Source organism: Leptidea sinapis, chromosome Z (genome assembly GCF_905404315.1).
Source record: "Leptidea sinapis chromosome Z, ilLepSina1.1, whole genome shotgun sequence".
NCBI classification, from domain to species: domain Eukaryota; kingdom Metazoa; phylum Arthropoda; class Insecta; order Lepidoptera; family Pieridae; genus Leptidea; species Leptidea sinapis.
Window position 1 is genome coordinate 27,215,161 of NC_066312.1, and position 18,853 is coordinate 27,234,013.

An 18,853-nucleotide genomic window follows, 5' to 3' on the forward strand; every position below is an offset into this window, starting at 1 on the left:
AACGGGCTGTTGTGGAATGCCAGACGTCTACGTGATGCGGATGGTACTTTGCACGTAATGTCCGGTGGTGGAATTCGGCCGCTGGAATCAACCCGAACTGCTCGTCTGAGCACTCCCCGTGATAAATGCGGTATTAAAAGGTATTACTACAAAGGTACTCTGTGATGTACGTATGCATGGTTTCTCAATTACTTGTATATGTGCAGCTTGATCTGTTTAATCTTATAATGTGTCTTAATCCAATATAAATCGATAAACAGTATTGTAATAAAGTAAGCTGTTTATCGATATCGCATCGCAGTACTCGATGTATTGTCTAAACGGTTACTGTTAATCGGATCTTCGCTGGCACGCGCCACAATGCTTCGCGGCGGTATACACACGCTAATGCAATTAAATTGAATGCAATACTCAGCTCATGTTAATGCCAATTGACGTGCATCAAATGATAATAATGTATAGTTTCATCATTCCGGTTTAGTGATATTGTGATATATCTAATGATGATCGCTCGTTGACCGTATTAATATGGATTGTCAATGTAATTTAATAATAATTACGCTGTATTTGAAAATGGCGTATAGTTTCGATTATAAATCTCTTCTAATTTTAGAAATATTAGCCTTTTAAACGTGCAGATTTTATGCAGGGATTTTTTAATACCGCAATTATAATATTAGCTTAGATAAATAAGGATAGTAGATGAAGAAATTTAAATATAAGAAGCTTACACGAAGTGGGCTTGTTATCAATAGAAGCACGCACTCTTTCCATGGGAAAATTCTTCAATGCAAATCGTACGGATTGCTTTAGCGACTCCAAATTATAATGGCATTTAGAGCAAGCCGTACTCCCTAAAACTGACCATAAATCATAATCCAGTGGATTAAGATCGGGACTAGACGACGGCCAGTCTTCATCTCTGATGAAGTCCGAAAGGTTCGTTTCTAACCAAGACTGCGTAGACCGAGCTTTATGACCCGGCGCTGCGGCGTCTTGCTGGAAGGACCATTCTTAGTCAAGGGACATGGTGTTGTTAAGGGGCTAAGGGGTTAAGGAACATGGTGTTCTCAAGAATCAAGGTATCTTGATACACTTGCGCAGATATTTTGGTACTTGTTTGACAAAAGTATGGCTCAGTCACTCCTTCATAGCTAATACCCCACCAAACCATAACTGAAGTCGGATAGTGCCCACGTTGCACTCACTCATAAATACAGTCATTTTGTTTGTTAAAATGTTGCTCAATTGTAAAAAAAATCTCATCCGTAAATTTTTTTTTTCTGTGACCTCCCTTTGCGTACCACTTCAGTAGTTGTACCGATTTTACCACCCTCTTCTTTTTAAAATTATCTGTTAAGAAATGACCAGTACGTCTCTTATAGGCTGCAAGTCCTAAGTCATCTTTTAAAATACGCGACATGGTTCTAGGTGCTATCTTCATCTCCCAAGATAATTATTTTTGCTTTCGGGCAGGATTTCTTCGAATTCTTTCCCTTGCTGCTTTGACCACCTTTTTCGTCCGAACACTACGTGTAGGGCCAGATCTTTTTCTGTGACAAACAGAGGAGGTCTCAGTGAACCTAATAATAGCCCGGTACACTAACATTTTACTGATACCAAGCGTATGGAGAGTTTTTAAAATTGAATTTGACCCATGGGAGTATGGACTTTTATATACTTATACTTTATGTAATGCAATCACAGTGATTCGGTTCTCTTTATCACCCCGCTCCATTTTAATATCGCAAAATATTGTACAATATATTGTCGCCAAAATGAGAAAACTCAATGAACAATCATATAAAAATGACAGATTCCAAATTCAAATGTTATATTTTGTTTATTTTTAATCGTAACAGTATTTACAGCCAGTCTAAGTATATAACAACAGATATATCTTGAAACAGTACACATGTTATAATTTGTGAGTATTTTCCAATAAGGGGAAGGCTAAAATGGCAATAAAAAATAACGCGTGGTACGTGTAGAGTTACATTAAAGTGTAGGTACACAATCTGTGTCGGTAACTCGTGTTTCAAACTGTATTTTCGTTGCGGACGCCTCTAATCCGTTTAGGGGCCTCCAACGATATACGTGCCCGGCTTACTGTGGACCAATTCTTGATTCTTTAATAAAAGACCAGTTTAAACTTCGGAATAGTTAATTTTTACGTGTACCCACCTCTATAGGTTTTATGGTAATCAGTAATAAAACGATGTGTTATATGACCTGCCTATTTTCTCTCTGGGGTCGGCCCCTCGAGCAGGACGTTCAGCTGATGGTAATTAATACGCTCTGCCCATAACAATAGAGTGCTACTCAGGATTCTTGAAAAACCCCAAAATTCTAAGCGGCTCTACAATTTCGCTTGTCACCTTGAGACATAAGATGTTAAGTATCATTTGCCCAGTAATTTCACGGCGCCCATAATCTAATCAACCTATAATCTATCCGGCATCCTGTGCACAAGAGCCTCCCACTGGTTACTGGTCTGTCTGTCTGTTGGTCTCTTATTACCGTGAAGAATTTGGAAGACGATCTTTAATTTGTTTGATCCATCTTGTTGAAGAACGGCAGTGCGATCTATTGCCTTCAGTTTTTCCAAACGTTCATTACTTCTGCGCATCGTGTGGCCAACATTTCGTATGTTGGAATGCGTGAGTTTCTTTTCTGAGCTGGTTCTGGATCGATACATTGGTGCGTTTCGAGGTCCAAGGTATTCTAAGGATTTGTCTCCAATACCACACCTGGAATACTTCCTTTGCCTTTCTCTGCCTTTTCCTTTCTGCCTATAATAGTTATAATATAATGATAAGTAATGAAACGTACCGCCAAAAAATCTTCATCAAATCTGGGTGTCTACACCAGTCACACAGATCCATAAAAATATCAGAATTTCATATTTATACTGTTGGCATTCCAGACCCTGCCACCCGAAGCACGTACGAGTAAAACGTTGTTTTGGGGCAGAAATAGAGAAAAGCGGTCTCAAGAAACTCAGCGGGCTTCTTTTGCAATATAGTATCATACCTACAATAAAATTTATTACGAAATAGCCTGATGATGATCGCTCCTCTCCCAGTCTGTGGTATCATTAAGAAAGTCATTTATGTTATTATTGCCTTTAGGTTTTACTACACAAACAGTATTTAAAAATTCAAATCTATTAACGAAAATTAAGCTGAAAAAGGCAGGCTCATTCAAAAATATTTTTAACGTATTTAATAATTGGCTTAATTTTATATTTGGAAATCTACTCAGTGTGAGACTTAATATTTACAATATATATATTGTAACTAAATAAAATGTGTGCTCTCTTTTCTATTAAACAAGTAGACTAATTTTAGTCTGATTTTGACTAAGAAAAGCCCAATTGATCCCGCAAAATGTTAAAAACAAAATAAATTGTGTACAAAATCCGACAGTTAAATTGTAACGTAAATGAAGTCCACGTAGTCATTAGTGTTATATACATATAATGATATGGTTACAAAACTAAAATTTCATGAAACAGTACTAACAACAAAAGAACTTAGCTAAATAGGCATTCCAAGCCAATCACAGAACGCAAACTAATGGGAGTTTTGTATTTGCTAGACTAGAACGTCGCTTTGAGCAGTGTCCATTGTTGGTGTGTCATACAGTCCCCTTGCACGATTAATTTTTCACGACACTGGCGGAACACAGCTGACGACTCAGCTTCACAATGAATACAAACAATATAAGAAAAAGGCCAAGACTGGAAGTATATTCTGACGAACTCTATAGCCGAGTGGTTAGCGATCCTACCTACTAAGCTAGAGGTCCCGGGTTCGAATCCCGGTAGGTGCAAGCATTTATATGATGAATATGGATGTTGTTACCGAGTCATGGTTGTTTAAATGTATTTATGTATGTTTATATGAATTTATGTATGTTTAAGTAAGTATATTGTATTAAATATATCATTGTCTTGTAACCCATAACACAGGCTACGTATGCTTAACTTGGGGCAAGATAATTTCTGTAAAAAGTGTGTCAATATTATTATTATTCTAGACTGTAAAGGGAAAGGACTATTGAAGTATTTGGTAAAACACATCTGGCTATTATAATTCGATTGTAAGATGTTGAGCAATTTTAAGATTGGCAATTATTGCAATATTGATTAAATTATTCAATAATTTTATAATCTTTTCATGTGCAATGTCGGGAAATCTATCAATTGTTATTGTTCAGCTGTTCATCAGATTCTTTCCATTCAAAAGATTCTATTTAATAAGTTTTCTCTGTGAATTAATTGTTGTAGCGAATAATAACGATTTTTATCAACAAAATATCATAAATTTAAATGTTTTACGTGATCAAATTATAAATTCGATCTTATTTGTCAAAGTTTTAGATTCCTTCACTTCGATGAATGTTTATTACATTTTCTCGTTTAATATTTCGTTGAGATCGAAACGGATCGTACAGTTTCGAAATATTAATAGATATTGAAGATTCCTCAATACGCAAAATATGCCAGCGCTAATTAATCTTTCAAGTTTTAGAATCGCAGTAATCCTAACCAATCTGGCTTTTGTATTAGAAACGCGTTCTTATATCAAATTTAACACTTTTTATTATGTTATCCTTTATGTATTATATGTAGGCCACTTTCACAAAAATATTTAATATTTTAACAATCCGTTTTATTTCGCTTGCTGTGCTTAACTATGCGTCAAAATTTTTTACTAATATTTTACTAAGGAAAACCTGACTAATTAATTTTTTCCAGTAAATTCAAGTTAACCGGGGCTACGTAATAGGGTTTGAGAAGACGAATACAGTATACTACGAATAAAATCCAAATACAATATGGCCGCAAAATATTTTGAAATTTAGTAAGTATTTCTTTATGTCAAGCAATTTTATTGAAAAGAAAAGTTCTATATAGCAGTTCATAACAACACTCTCATTAAACTAGTTCATTAATCAGGCTTAAAAATAAACATGTGTTCTTTAAGCGTTCTGAAATCATTGATCAGATTGTGATGAAACTTTGATAGAGTATTCAAATGAATTTTTTCAACTCTTTATTTATTTAAAGTTAACGTAATAATTCAACGCAGCTAGTTCTTTATATAAATGCTAATTAAATATAACTCAAGTTACGCCAATCTCTATTATTTCCTAATAATTTAGCTTTGAGTGCATTATCTACATCAGCTACATATAGTCACAATCTGAGGGGTGAACAGGACACACTAGATTTATCAACGATACGTCACTCGAACGGATGGCTCAGTGGAAGAGCGCTCGCACGGAACACAAGAGCGGATTCGAGTCCCGCATCGTTCAAGTTTAAGTTATGTACATCATTATCATCTTTCTTTTCAACATAACCTTTTAATTATGTTTTTTTGCATATTTTATTTGATACTTCAAAAGAAGACATTTGTACTTACATTATACATTATATCTTTTTGTTGCCTAAGGCCCATTGTAACTTTGGGTTAAGAAATAGTAATTTGATTATTCGCTCATTTAATATACCAAGAATCACTTAGAAAAATGAATCTCCTGTAAAAATTAAATCGACATAGCTTCTTAAACAAGCCAGTAAATGTGAAAAATAATGTATAGAGTATTCAAAATACAGAGTAACTCAAGAGAATAACATTATGTACATTCCCTAACATTACTCGCATAACAATAGATAACATATTGGCAGTAGCCCCGATTTGATTAATTCATTGATAGATTTATGATGATAATAAATCTTTTCAGTATGAACAAAACAAACGTTTCTGTGAACGTTCTGGTGGTGAGATTCAAATATTGTACGCGATTCATAATTTTAAATAAACGAAAGCAAATCATATTGAAATGACAATGTTTAATAGTTTTTTCATTGTTAGCGTTACCATCATATTTAAAATTTTAATTTATTTAAAATTTCGTTGATTTTATTTAATTAGCATCATTTAGTACGCGCTTTTTATTAGTTTCACCTGTATGTATGTTTGTTTGTAACCGACTCATTTATCGGTCAGATTTCGTTATCGAGTACCAATGACAATACATTAATTTGATAAATTTATTCCGTTTTTCAATTTGCAAAATAAGGTTTTTGTTAATTTATATATTTTTTTTCATTTATCGTCGATAAGACAGTAATCGATGTTCCTTTTAAATTTAAACCATTATCCTTTCAACCAAAGCGTGTTTATTAGTTTTTTAAACTACTTTTCTATATATTTTTCATAAGGGACGAGACGAGCAGGACGTTCAGCTGATAGTTATTGATACGCCCTGCCCATTTCAATACAGTACCGCTCAGGATTCTTGAAAAACCCAATAATTCTGAGCGGCACTACAACTGCGCTCGTGACCTTGAGACATAAGATGTTGTCTCATTTGCCCAGTAATATTACTAGCTACGGCGCCCTTCAGACCGAACTACAGTAATGTTTACACATTACTGCTTCGCGGCAGAAATAGGCGCCGTTGTGGTACCCATAATCTAGCTGGCGTCCTGTGTAAAGGAGCTGGTATATTCATTATCAATAAAAATGTTAATAATCTATTAAAGTGTAAATTATAGACAGTCAATTGACAACACCAAAATGACGTTGTCAATTGACCACCAATACAGGCATTCTAGTTGTAACACCGGTACGAGGTGGTCGATTATAATGTTTTAATTATAATCTTACAGTGATTTGTTACTAAATACGATTTTTATTATAAAGTTTGATCCTTTTGGAATGGTGAATATGGTTAATATCATTAACGTTTATAGATATTACACGTGATCTTAATTATATTAAGACTATTTAAGATAATATTGAAATACGATTAAATAATTTTGTAATGAGATATTTCATTAGCAATATTTTCGACCTGCCTTCCTACCAGATTCACTTCTAAACAGCCGATATAAAAGCCGGTAGAACTCTAGAAAAGGTTTACTAATAATGTGATTTTCATACCCTTTGAGTTACGTGAACGTTTGATCGGTAGGTTTGACGATCAACTTGTCTGAAGGACATTTCAACTACCGTATTTCTCAAGTCAAACAGATTTCTTGTAAAAAGATTTTCATTGACAAATAAATTTTGTTTGGACATCTCTATATAAAGAGATATTTAAGAATCTTTTTTCCATGGAAGTGTGTAAGCACAAAGAGTAGAGATCATGTAAAAAAAATGAACTTCAAACTGTCAAAGGTAAACATAACTACCTAAGAGGATGTACGTACTTGGTAATAAGAGGCGGGAATGCCTTAGTAAAAATTATAAATTTAGTTTAGTATGAAACGTGCATCGATTTGACATACGTTTGAAATAGTAGTAATGACAGTATAGCGATTGGCGACGAAGTATAATCCGGCTAAGTTTTAATGCGAACAGTTAAAACGTAGTGGATTTCGGCTATCTCTGTTTTTTACAAGATTGCAGCCGTCACTGCCTATCCCTATCAATGACTGCACGTTTCATACAATCGCGTGAATCACTTTTTTCCTACGAGTTTCGCTAGGAGCTAGAAAAGAAAACTTTTGTTATTCATATTCAAGTGTCATTTCCATAAGCTACATGAATAAGTGATTTTAATTTGATTTGGAAGACCAAAGGCGTCTAAATATTTTGGTATTATAAAAATTCATAATATTTGTGTTTTGAGGAAGGTCTTCTGACAGGTCAGCTAATATATATAGCGCGCTTCAGGCGTGTTTTTTTTCACGTGAGCTGTAGACTAATATAAGTATTAACTTTTATTTAAATGGTCAGAGATAGTTACTTCAGACCGTAGCAAGCATGTCGGAGGTTAAAACTCGGCAATGCTCTTATGCCCTTTCTCGTTGCTGAAACAGCGGTCATAGCTAACGATGAATAGATCCACACATTCATTGCAATAGGAGGGCTTTTGCAAAATAAACAATTTCATGCTTGGAAAATTGAATAAAATCTTAGATAATTTATAAATCTAGATAGAGCCTCTTGCTGGTAGACATCCGATGAAAACAGGCCAGGTTTATTACTTTAATGTGCGTGACAAGCTACGTCTTACACCCGTGATTTGTATATAACTTTGTGTTAGTGTCAGAATAGAGGTTAACAGTCATCCTCCTCATTTTTTTCAACGTTTTCACAGCTGTCATAGTCTTACTATAGGTATAAATGACTAACTAAGTATGAAAATTTGTTTCTTATACAAGTTTTGGCATTGGTTTGGATTTCATTTACAGTTGTTCGTCAGCGATGAGCTCCTAAACTACTGAACCGAATTTAACCAAACTATTTTTATGAATTTTAATATGTTTATTTGGTAGGTCTGAGAATCAATTGTTATCTATTTCTTATACTTTAATATTTATTGCAATTTTATTAGTTAATTTACATGACTATACAACGTTTGGTGGGTGTGTTTATTTTGATATAACATTTTATAAATACACGCATTTATTTTTTTTTATACACCGGGCACCAGCTAGTAACCTATAAATTTATAACCTAAATTCAAATTCAAATATTTTTATTCAAAATAGGATTTAGTCAAAAACTACCACCCATTCCAAAAATAATACCTGAGAAGAATGGGCGCAACAAACTCAGTCAAACCTAAAAAGTGGAAGTTAATTGAAATGGAAATACTAGTAAAAACGGGCAGCTGTACAGACAGAAAATACCTAATAACAATATTTGCGCGTCAGTGTGTCGCCAGGCGGTCATTGGCGTGCGATAGACCGTGAATATAACAACAACTTGCATCCCCGTCTTCGGTCTTATCTCCGACGTCGAGACGAACTAATCTTTTGAGGCGGAAATTAAGATTATATTGAACGATTTTTGTCTCCGGCTTCCTCTACGAGTATTCCTTGCGATTTAGCTGACAAGTTTCCAATCTGATAAATATAATGTTGATTTAAATTGATTCCATTTCAATCTTTGGACTTTGTACTTTCTTTGATTAACGCAATTGTTACACATTTATTTAAATAAAATATGTTATAAATATTAATCATATAATATAAAATAAATCAATAATAATTAAATCTTATATATAAAATTCTCATGTCGCGGTGTTTGTAGTTAAACTCCTTCGAAACGGCTCTACCGATTCTCATGAAATTTTGAGTGCATATTGGGTAGGTCTGAGAATCGGACAACATCTATTTTTGATCCCCCTAAATGTTATGGGTGGTCCACGTCTAATTTTTTTTAATTTTTTTTGACATTTTTTTTTAAATTTGTTTGATAATGAGTCAGCATTAAAAATACATATAACTTCACCCATCTACGATCAACAGTTACTTTTGTATCTCGATTTTAATATCGGCAATACAACATTTGCTGGGTCAGCTAGTATTAATTATATAATATAAAATAAATCAATAATAATTAAAAATCATACGATACCCGATTAACTTAATTCAATATTTGTACCGCCATTTCTTGCATAAAGACCCTATTTTATATGATTTAACTATAAATGTAAAGTTTTCAGACTTTTCTCTATACTTTTAGTATAAGACGTTACTACATATAAAAATTTTGATTCCCTTGAGAGTGTCGAAATATACGAAATTTATTTTGTTGCGGCTGAGTGACCATTGCGTGTGTGATTTAAAGTACTTACAGCAACTAAAATTGTTTTTCTTTTTATGTTAACTTAGAATTGTAAATTTTTCAAAGCTTCAGAAGCTGTCGACTTGAGTACGTCCTGAGTAATTTTAATTTAAGCTGGATAACTCCACGCGTCACGGTGATCTTTTGACTTGACAGACGGATGGACGGACAGACAGCAAAGTGAACCTACAGGGGTTTCAGTTTTTCCTCATAAGGTACGGAACCATAAAAATATAAAACACGATTATTATTATTGTGTTCTTTCACTGATCTCACTCCGAAGCGTTACAAAGTAAATCGTGACAGCTCACTCTCATTCAATAATAACCAAAACATAAATTGTTCTGCTCCCAAAGATGTTTTCACAACAATCATTGAACTACGACCAGGTTATATGTGCTAAATAAGAAAATGTTCAGGTCTATAATTCCATATCATTTTTATGAACGCGTAACAAAACTAAGCATTCAATAATAATGAAAGGTATTAATGATATTGTTGTTGCCTCATTGAATGCTAGTTCCCCGTTCGACTGACATACTTTCTATAGAAAATGTGTCATTCGGCATTATGTTTCTTGTGCATTAGAGACCTAATCATTAAAGACGTTTCATTTCACATGTTTACTCCCAACATTAATAAGAGCATTATAGATCTTTCGAAGTCGAAGTGAAAAACGTTATGTTATCACGGAAGTGAAAACTTTTTCCAGGAAAGGTGATCTCAATAAAAGTAATGTCTAATCGCTGTTTTTGAAGTGAAAACTTCATTAACCACCTTAGGCACTTTTGGTTGGGGAGAATCTTATGAGTTCGCGTCACCGGCATGTTCATGACTGGCGCATGCAATAAATAAGTAATTAAAAATATAAATATATATATGGTTAGACAGTTTTTGATTTGATGGGTGAAATCTTGTTAGTTCGCGTCACCGACATGCTCTTGACTGGCGCATGCAATAAATAAGTGATTAAAAATATAAATATATATATAGTTAGACACTTTTTGATTTGATGGGTGAAATCTCGTGAGTTCGCGTCACCGACATGCTCTTGACTGGCGCATGCAATAAATAAGTGATTTAAAATATAAATATATATATAGTTAGACAGTTTTTGATTTGATGGGTGAAATCTCGTTAGTTCGCGTCACCGACATGCTCTTGACTGGCGCATGCAATAAATAAGTGATTAAAAATATAAATATACTAGCGGACCCGACATACGTTATTCTGTTACAAAAAAAAATCTTGCAGTTGGCATTTCGTAAAATCTGTTCTTAGCTGAACTATACTCCTCGAAAGGACTATTCCTACCAAATTTCAAGTTCTACGCCTTATAGTTTCAGAGATATCGTGATGAGTCAATATATAGGTGGAAATCTCTTATATTATCTTAATATATATAAATTACGTGACACGTTGTTTGTCCGCGATGGACTTCTAAACTAATGAATGGATTTTAATGGGGATTACTTCATCGAGTGCAGTTTGGTCCAACTTGAGAGATAGGATACTTTTTATTTCGATTTGGGACCCATAATTATTTTTATTTTCAATATTTGTATTGTATGGACAAATTTTCTATCAGAGAATTTGGTGACGCACAGTTTGACAGTGCTGCTGTGAAACAATTTCATTATAGTTAACAACAGGGAGCATTCTTGATGTTTGAAAATATTATTGCCAAATACCTAAACGTCTGTCGGTTCAGCTAGTCTATATATATATTTGTTACCTGTTGTTTGTTATAATAAAATTGTTTCACAGCGGAACTGTCAATCCGTGCGTCACTAAATTCTCTCATAGAAAATATGTCCATACAAAACAAATATTGAAAATAAAAATAATTATGGGTCCCAAATCGAAATAAAAACTATCCTATCTCTCAAGTTGGACAAAACTTCACTCGATGAAGTAATCCCCATTAAAATCCGTTCATTACTTTAGGAGTCTATCGCGGACAAACAACGTGTCACGTAATTTATATATATTAAGATATATATATAGTTAGACACTTTTTGATTTGATGGGTGAAATCTCGTGAGTTCGCGTCACCGACATGCTCTTGACTGGCGCATGCAATAAATAAGTGATTTAAAATATAAATATATATATAGTTAGACAGTTTTTGATTTGATGGGTGAAATATCGTGAGTTCGCGTCACCGAAATGCTTGTAGCAGTGTATCTGACGTTTTATATATTTATATTCTTTATTGAAATACAAATAAAAAAGGTCCTATGACTTTTCAACATAAAGTTATTCTATTCCCCCTGGACTAATAAGTTCACTTGTATGGATTTAGTAAAAAGTTCCATATATATATTGATGAAATAGTGTTTTTGTTCGAATAGTATATTATTGAAAATAAGTTCTAAAATAAATTTAAATTAATAATTTAATTGTTCTGTCATCAAGTACGGACGACACTTTTCAGACTAAGTTAACATTCCATTCTAAGTTAAAAGGTGTTCGCCGGTGTAATAACAGGCAAACGAAAAAATCCATATTAAGTAGTTTAACTAACTCTTTTAAATCAATATTAACAGCTTCATCATTTTAGCAAAATATAAACATGCTTGCATGAAGAAGCCTGCCATGGAATATTAATAATTTAACTATAATATCAAAGTCAAAAACCACTTATAATCATTACTTCACAGCAAATGTGTTTCCAATGCAGATGTTAATTAAGCACATGATAATTAGTTGCCGAACACGGTTCCTGCATGCACATACGCAAATCTAGTAGATGGTGCTTCATTATCAGAATCGATGTAAACTCAATTATCTGTCTTGACACGGTGAGTAACAAGTATAGCGCTGAAGTTTGCTCTAGGACCTACGAGCAAGGCTGATGCTTTGATTAGAACGTGTCTGTGACGATCACATTTTGTTTGTACAGTCTTATACTGATTAAAACGGGAGCTAGGTGTTTCAATTTTAATAAAGGCACAAAAGGCAATTATTTTCTCAAAATTTCCTCCTTTACAATTGTTTTTGATATAATTACTAATTTATTGAATTAGGCGTTCATTTCCGGAAATCCATAATTATACAAATGATTTAAGTTTTCTTTAGTGTTAATTCCGCCAATATTTGTTTTTTAAACAATTCGACACGTGTCTCGCCTCTACACGAGGCATCCTCAGGACGTGTTTTCTCGCCAAAATTTGGCACGAAATCAATTGAATTGTTTTAAAAACAAATTTTGGCGGAATTAACACTAAAGAAGACTTAAATCATTTGTATAATTACTAATATACTAGATACTTCTACCGCTTCGGAAACAAATGGCGCTCTGAGAACGAAGATGCGGTGCAAGAAGCCGATTTCCCGGCTTTCTTTTTTTGCGCTCTTTTTAATAAAATATACAATATAGTACTGTTATTGTTTTAAAGTAATCATAATCTACTCCCAGGCTGTAATATGACTTACATATTCGGCTGTGGAGTAGTAGGTTTACGAGTGACGCATGATCCATCCATTTTGGAATGTTTGTTCAACTCTCGATTCTCAAGATCAGGTTCGATTCCCGCAACGTTTATAAAACTTGGTACAAATTAAATTTGTACAAATATTTAATTTCAATTTCCATGACAGCCATTTCATAATTTGTGTCGTGGATTTTACAATATAAATTCAAATATTTTTATTAAGAATGGGATATGATATCACTTAATGAACTTAAAAATAATACCACCGAAAATTTATGCCTTACTTGGAAAGAACGGGCGCAAGAAACTCAGGGGACTTATTTGGTGTTATAGTGGAATTTAACATTAACAGAAAATCGGTCAAAGTTTTAGTTTTATCATTGTGGAGATTTATGGGATGCAGCCCATTGCCATTAGTTACCCTTTGCATACGAAGCCTTATGAGTGGTATCCAAATATAGCCAAGTATTCATTCATTGCCACATTAATTGTGAGATCAAAAATATTCAAAAAAGTCTTGGTTAAAATTTTGGCATTCTTAAAACTGGCATACTTATAGTAAGTTTTTTTTAATTTGCAGTTGTGTCAATATTTTTAGCAATGTATTATTAAAGTTGATTTATGAGTTATGTGTCACAAACCCATGTCAATTAAAATAATATGATTTATTTTAGATATGTTAAAAATGTGTCGATATACATTATCTTTGTGTACATACAATGCTTCCAGGTGCTGACTGACTATCATATTATATTCTCAAAAACTCACAAAATATGTCAATAATATATTGAAAATAATAATAATAAATACCTGAATAATTATGTATTATTTGCAGTCCGCCAAACTTCACCCTGGTTGAATTACCTAAAATGTAAAAAAAACATTACAATGGTTTAATCAAAACGTTAAGTTTAAATTTATCACAAATATAAATTAAACAAATTAATAATAATATATAGTGCTTCAGTGCTTACAATTATTATTTAAAAAATGTTTTTATTTTGTAAGTTGACTTCATCATAGCGTTCTACTTCAGTTAGGTAAGTAATTATATTTTTCTACGACTTTATAAAAAATCATCCTGTATACACAATATTCACATCTCTCACAATATACAAATCTCGATTCATAAACATCCTCTCAACCATAGACTGTACTCCGTCCGTACTTAAATGAATGATACCTAATCAATACAGTTAGAACTCCGCATAGAGGTCCTTAACAAAAGCAACTTAATGAGGAAATCGTGTACTAGCACATCTACACTTACAATGAATTCGCGTCACTGATTGGTGAAAGTAACCTCTCAAACTTACACACACACGTACACACAATGATCAGACGTCAGTAAATAATAAACAACTTTTCGCATCATTAGTATCGAGTACTTTCAAGAATCGTATTGTTTAAAATTAACGTGACGGATTGTAAGAAAGCCATTATAAACAAAGTTGTAGTGAATTCCGTTTTAACTGCATTAAGCTACATTTCATGATATTACGAAAGTTTAAAATTTTAACCGTTTCTTCACATAGGTCAGTGAAAAAGTCTTCTCGCATATATTACATAGGTAATGAAATCTCTATTATTGCATAAACAAATTAGTATAGTAGTAGTTAGGATGAAGGTTAGTTTTATTTCGGTCTGAAGGGCGCCGTATCTAGTGAAATTACTGGGCAAACGAAACTTAACATCTTATGTCTCAAGGTGACGAGCGTAATTGTAGTGCGGCTCATTGTAATGGGTAGGGCGTATCCATTACCATCAGCTGAACGTCCTGCTCATCTCATCCCTTATATTCATTAAAAAAAAAGTTAGTATTATTTATTTAGAGCATCAGCCTACCGAAACTCTCTAAGAAAGAAGAGATAGCTGAAATCCACTACGTATTAAAAGCAGCTATTAGCTTTCAAACTTAGCCGGAACTTTATTTTATTTTACAGTATGGCGATGGGTATGACGAAGTTCCCATCGCCATAATGTAATTAGTACTATTTCAAACTTATGTCAATTCACTGTATGTTTCATACTAAACTAGATTTCAATTTGTACTTAGGCAGTCCCGTCTCTTATTACGTAGTATTGACACCCTCTTTGTAGAGCATTGGTAACAAAAACATAAACGAAAATACAATACCTAAAGATAAATATTTAATTCACTTTTAAAAACACTCGATTAAAAAAAGCCGCCGTTAAGTTTATGGGCAAAAAGTATTGATGTAGATTAGGCGGCACCTTGATTAGACTACTCTGTGGTTAGTAAACAAATTAATATCTAAAATGATGTTTCTACCTTTTATTCATTTGTTTTCATTTCTGTCAAGATTAATGAGTAGATTAAATACATTTTTAAAAAGACTAAAAAATACAATGCAAGCCGCGAAATATGTTATAGTGTTTGTGAGCTTAATGCAGTGTCAGTTAGAGTAGCACAAAGTTGGTTTAGGCGTTTTTAATCCGGGAATTATGAAGTCAGTGCTGAATTTATTGATGTGTGTATATCAACACATTAATAATTTTATAGATCCGGTTCGAATCACGGTAGGTGCAAATGTTTGATAACGAGTCATAGATAATATATTCAACATGAAGGCGATATGCAATTCTAATACAACATTGTTTAAATTGTTTATTCAAATGCATAACTTAGATTCATAAATTTACATAGCCCACACACGTTTTGCATACTTGCTCTTCTAGACACCTTATCTTAAAACATCCTTAACACAATTACTCTTCAATGAATCATCATTTATAATTATTTCACAATTATACTATCCTACTAGATTAAAAATATGTGTATTCTATTAGTGGGCTACAAAAATAGCAGTTTAATATGTCTTTAATTAAAATAATAATCTGTTTTTTAAATATGTTTGATACATCATCATTTATATTTATTATACAACTTATTTTAGGCTAACTAAAGTTGAGCAGCTTTGATCCTGAGGCTGGTTATGATCGAAATATTTTGTAACTTTTTCTTAACGGTATCTTTAAATTTACGCATTGATAGATTCTGGATATTGCTGGGTAGTTTGTTGTAAAAGCAGATAAACTGGCACATAAACAAGTTACTAATTTTATGGAGAAGTTTTTGATGTAGTTGTAAATTATGTTTCTTTCTTGTATTTATTTTGGTTCAGTTACTGATGTTTAGATTAGGAGCATATATGAAAGATTTTCATACATTAATTATTGGGATGCCATAGTTTATATTTTTCTCACTTTAGCGATTAAATATTGACTGACTGAAACTGGGAAAATGACAGATCAAGAAAGTTAGCCCCCAGATTTTTTTTTTATTTTTTTTTATTACATCGTTAGTTCGCCATTTGTTCTCTATAAACATTTGATTGTTCTCGATTTTTAAATTTGCAATTCATTAAAATTGGTTAGGTTAGGTTATGTTATAACAGTTAAAACAACGCACGAGCCGAGCGTAGCGTGCCGCGGCAGCGTCCGGCCTGTGCCAGAACCAAATAGTAGGCGTTTCCCCCCATTTTTAATTAATTGTTTTTAAATAAACAACAAAAGAACAAACAATTATTTATAGTGAACAATTAAGAACAAACTACGAACTAACGAAATGCGATATTGAAAATTCAAAAATAGAAAAAAAATTTTTTTGGGGGGCTATGTTTGATGAGCCGAAAATGACGATGCAGGATTTGAACCCGCTCCTTTTTTATAGAGGAGGAGGACACATGAGCATATGGGCCAGGATGATAGGTAAAAAATCATATTTAATGGTATGGTGAGTTCTTCAATAGATATCTCTATTGATTTATTGTTGTTTAAAAAATTCTCAGTTTTTTTTTCTGTTTATTAAATACAGCTTTAAGAGTACTTATAAATAGAATTCTAGAATTTTCTTTTATAATAATATGGCTCTCGAATCAAATTTCAAGTTAATTGTACGTTTGAATTGGATAAAAATCATTTTAAAATTTTGCGTCACATTCAAACACAGGCAAATTTCTATGTAAAGCGTATATATTTTATTCATACATTAAATTTGGCACTGCTTCGAATAAATTGAGCGTTATCGTAAATAGCTTAATAAAATTGATAAGGAAAACATAAAAATGTCGGAGGCTCGGGAATGTCACAGAATAAACTATGAGATGGGAATAGATGGGTAGAGAGAACACGAAGTTAAATTGGAAAGTCGCAACATCTTGTATCTCGCGACCGCATGGGAATCATTTTAATTGTTTCCATTTCATTCCCGACACGCACATTTCACACGACTTTGATATTACTTTAGCTTTTCTTTGTGCGCGCTTATGTAACAAATTACCTTGTAACCTAGTTTGTGTTACGTCTTTTTAACTTCACGTGCTTTACTGCAATAAAGTTGAATATCAAAAATTAAGCTTTGTAATAAATTATCTGGGTAATTCTGTGATGCGATAAATCGCATTAATATTTTGACTAAAATATTTCTAAATTATTTTCTTCAGTTAGTCAGTCAGAGAGTTTTAATTAAATAATCATTTTAACTGTAACATCTCAATATATTCTTGATGATGTTGTGAATGGTTACCGTTAGAAAATTTGCTAGAAACTGTGACAATCATAATGCTAATACCAGGAACAAACACAAACTTGTTATGCCTACTACTCGGTTTAGTCGAATTAGTCTTTTCTTAGGCGATGTGATGTAAAGCTTTTACATAGCCATTTTCTGGGATGATCCCAATAATTTATGCAAAAGTCATAAGAAATGTTAAAGACGTTTATGTCGTAAAGGTAATAACGTAAATAACTTTCTTAATAATAGTACTAACTGGAATGGAGCGACCTTCCTCAAATATATCGTGAAGAAATTTTATATAACTATAAAGAAGAAACCCACTGAGATTATTGCGGCCGTTCATTTCAGGTCTGAATTCGAATTCAAATATTTTTATTCAAAATAGGATTCAAAGTCACTTATTGCACGACAAAAACTACCACTGAAATATTAGAATCGGTGGTAGTTTCTGACGTTCAATAGGAGTTTTTAAATCCTATTTTGAATAAAATCAATTAATTTGAGAACTTACTTAGGTCGCCTCACAGATACTAATTAAATTTTTTTATCCGTACCCAGTACCTCTTTGTATACAATAGCAAAATAAGACAATATATTTGTTCCTTTTATGATAATAATCTAAGATTTATTATTTTTATTACAATCAAGCCTTAGGCTTATAAGCAATTTAATTTTAACTTAATTTACTAAGTAAAACTAAGAAAATATCCATTGGCACGACTCTTATTGTCATTTTTAAGGGGAAGACACTATGTTCTTTTTTTCTTTACACTTAGCATATTACACTAACGTTTCACTACACTAATGCAAAAGGTTTAGTTCTTAAAGTCTTCTCACTAGGTTGATGCTGTCGAGGAGTTGGATAGGCTTGTGTTCACATGATGGTGTAAGTCTAAGCTCATAAGATTCTCCATCTTCTTTTATATTGGTAAATTTTTCTTTCTTTATTCTTCAATGTTGTATTTTCTATGTATAAGTTATTTGGGTAGGTTTTCAGTTTTATATATGTGTTATCCTGTTAGTATCTAATTTTTTTTAAACGTTTTTAAACCATTGCGCGAGTTTGTCTCGTAATGGGCTACGCTGAAAACTAGCGCTGCAGCATTTGCTACAGCATACGCTGAGCGGTGTCCATTTTCGCATAATTCTTGATTATATTCTTGATTATATTTTTTCACAAATATTACTTTACTTTAAGCTATACTGTTATTAATTTAAGGTGTTTAATAAAACTTTGTAAATTAATTTGTGTGATGTGAAATAAAAATATGCCTATGTCT

At 32.8% G+C, this 18,853-nt stretch overlaps 1 protein-coding gene across 4 annotated transcripts in view; it reads right to left on the minus strand.

Moving 5' to 3' along the window:
• Nucleotides 1-18,853, minus strand: part of LOC126979200 (brain-specific angiogenesis inhibitor 1-associated protein 2) — a 245,088-nt gene that overhangs the window by 86,864 nt on the left and 139,371 nt on the right. For all 4 annotated transcript variants that reach the window (XM_050828450.1, XM_050828451.1, XM_050828449.1 and 1 more), the window contains exon 3: nucleotides 13,844-13,897. The gene's annotated coding sequence lies outside the window, so the exon portion shown is untranslated. The remainder of the gene's footprint in view (nucleotides 1-13,843; nucleotides 13,898-18,853) is intronic.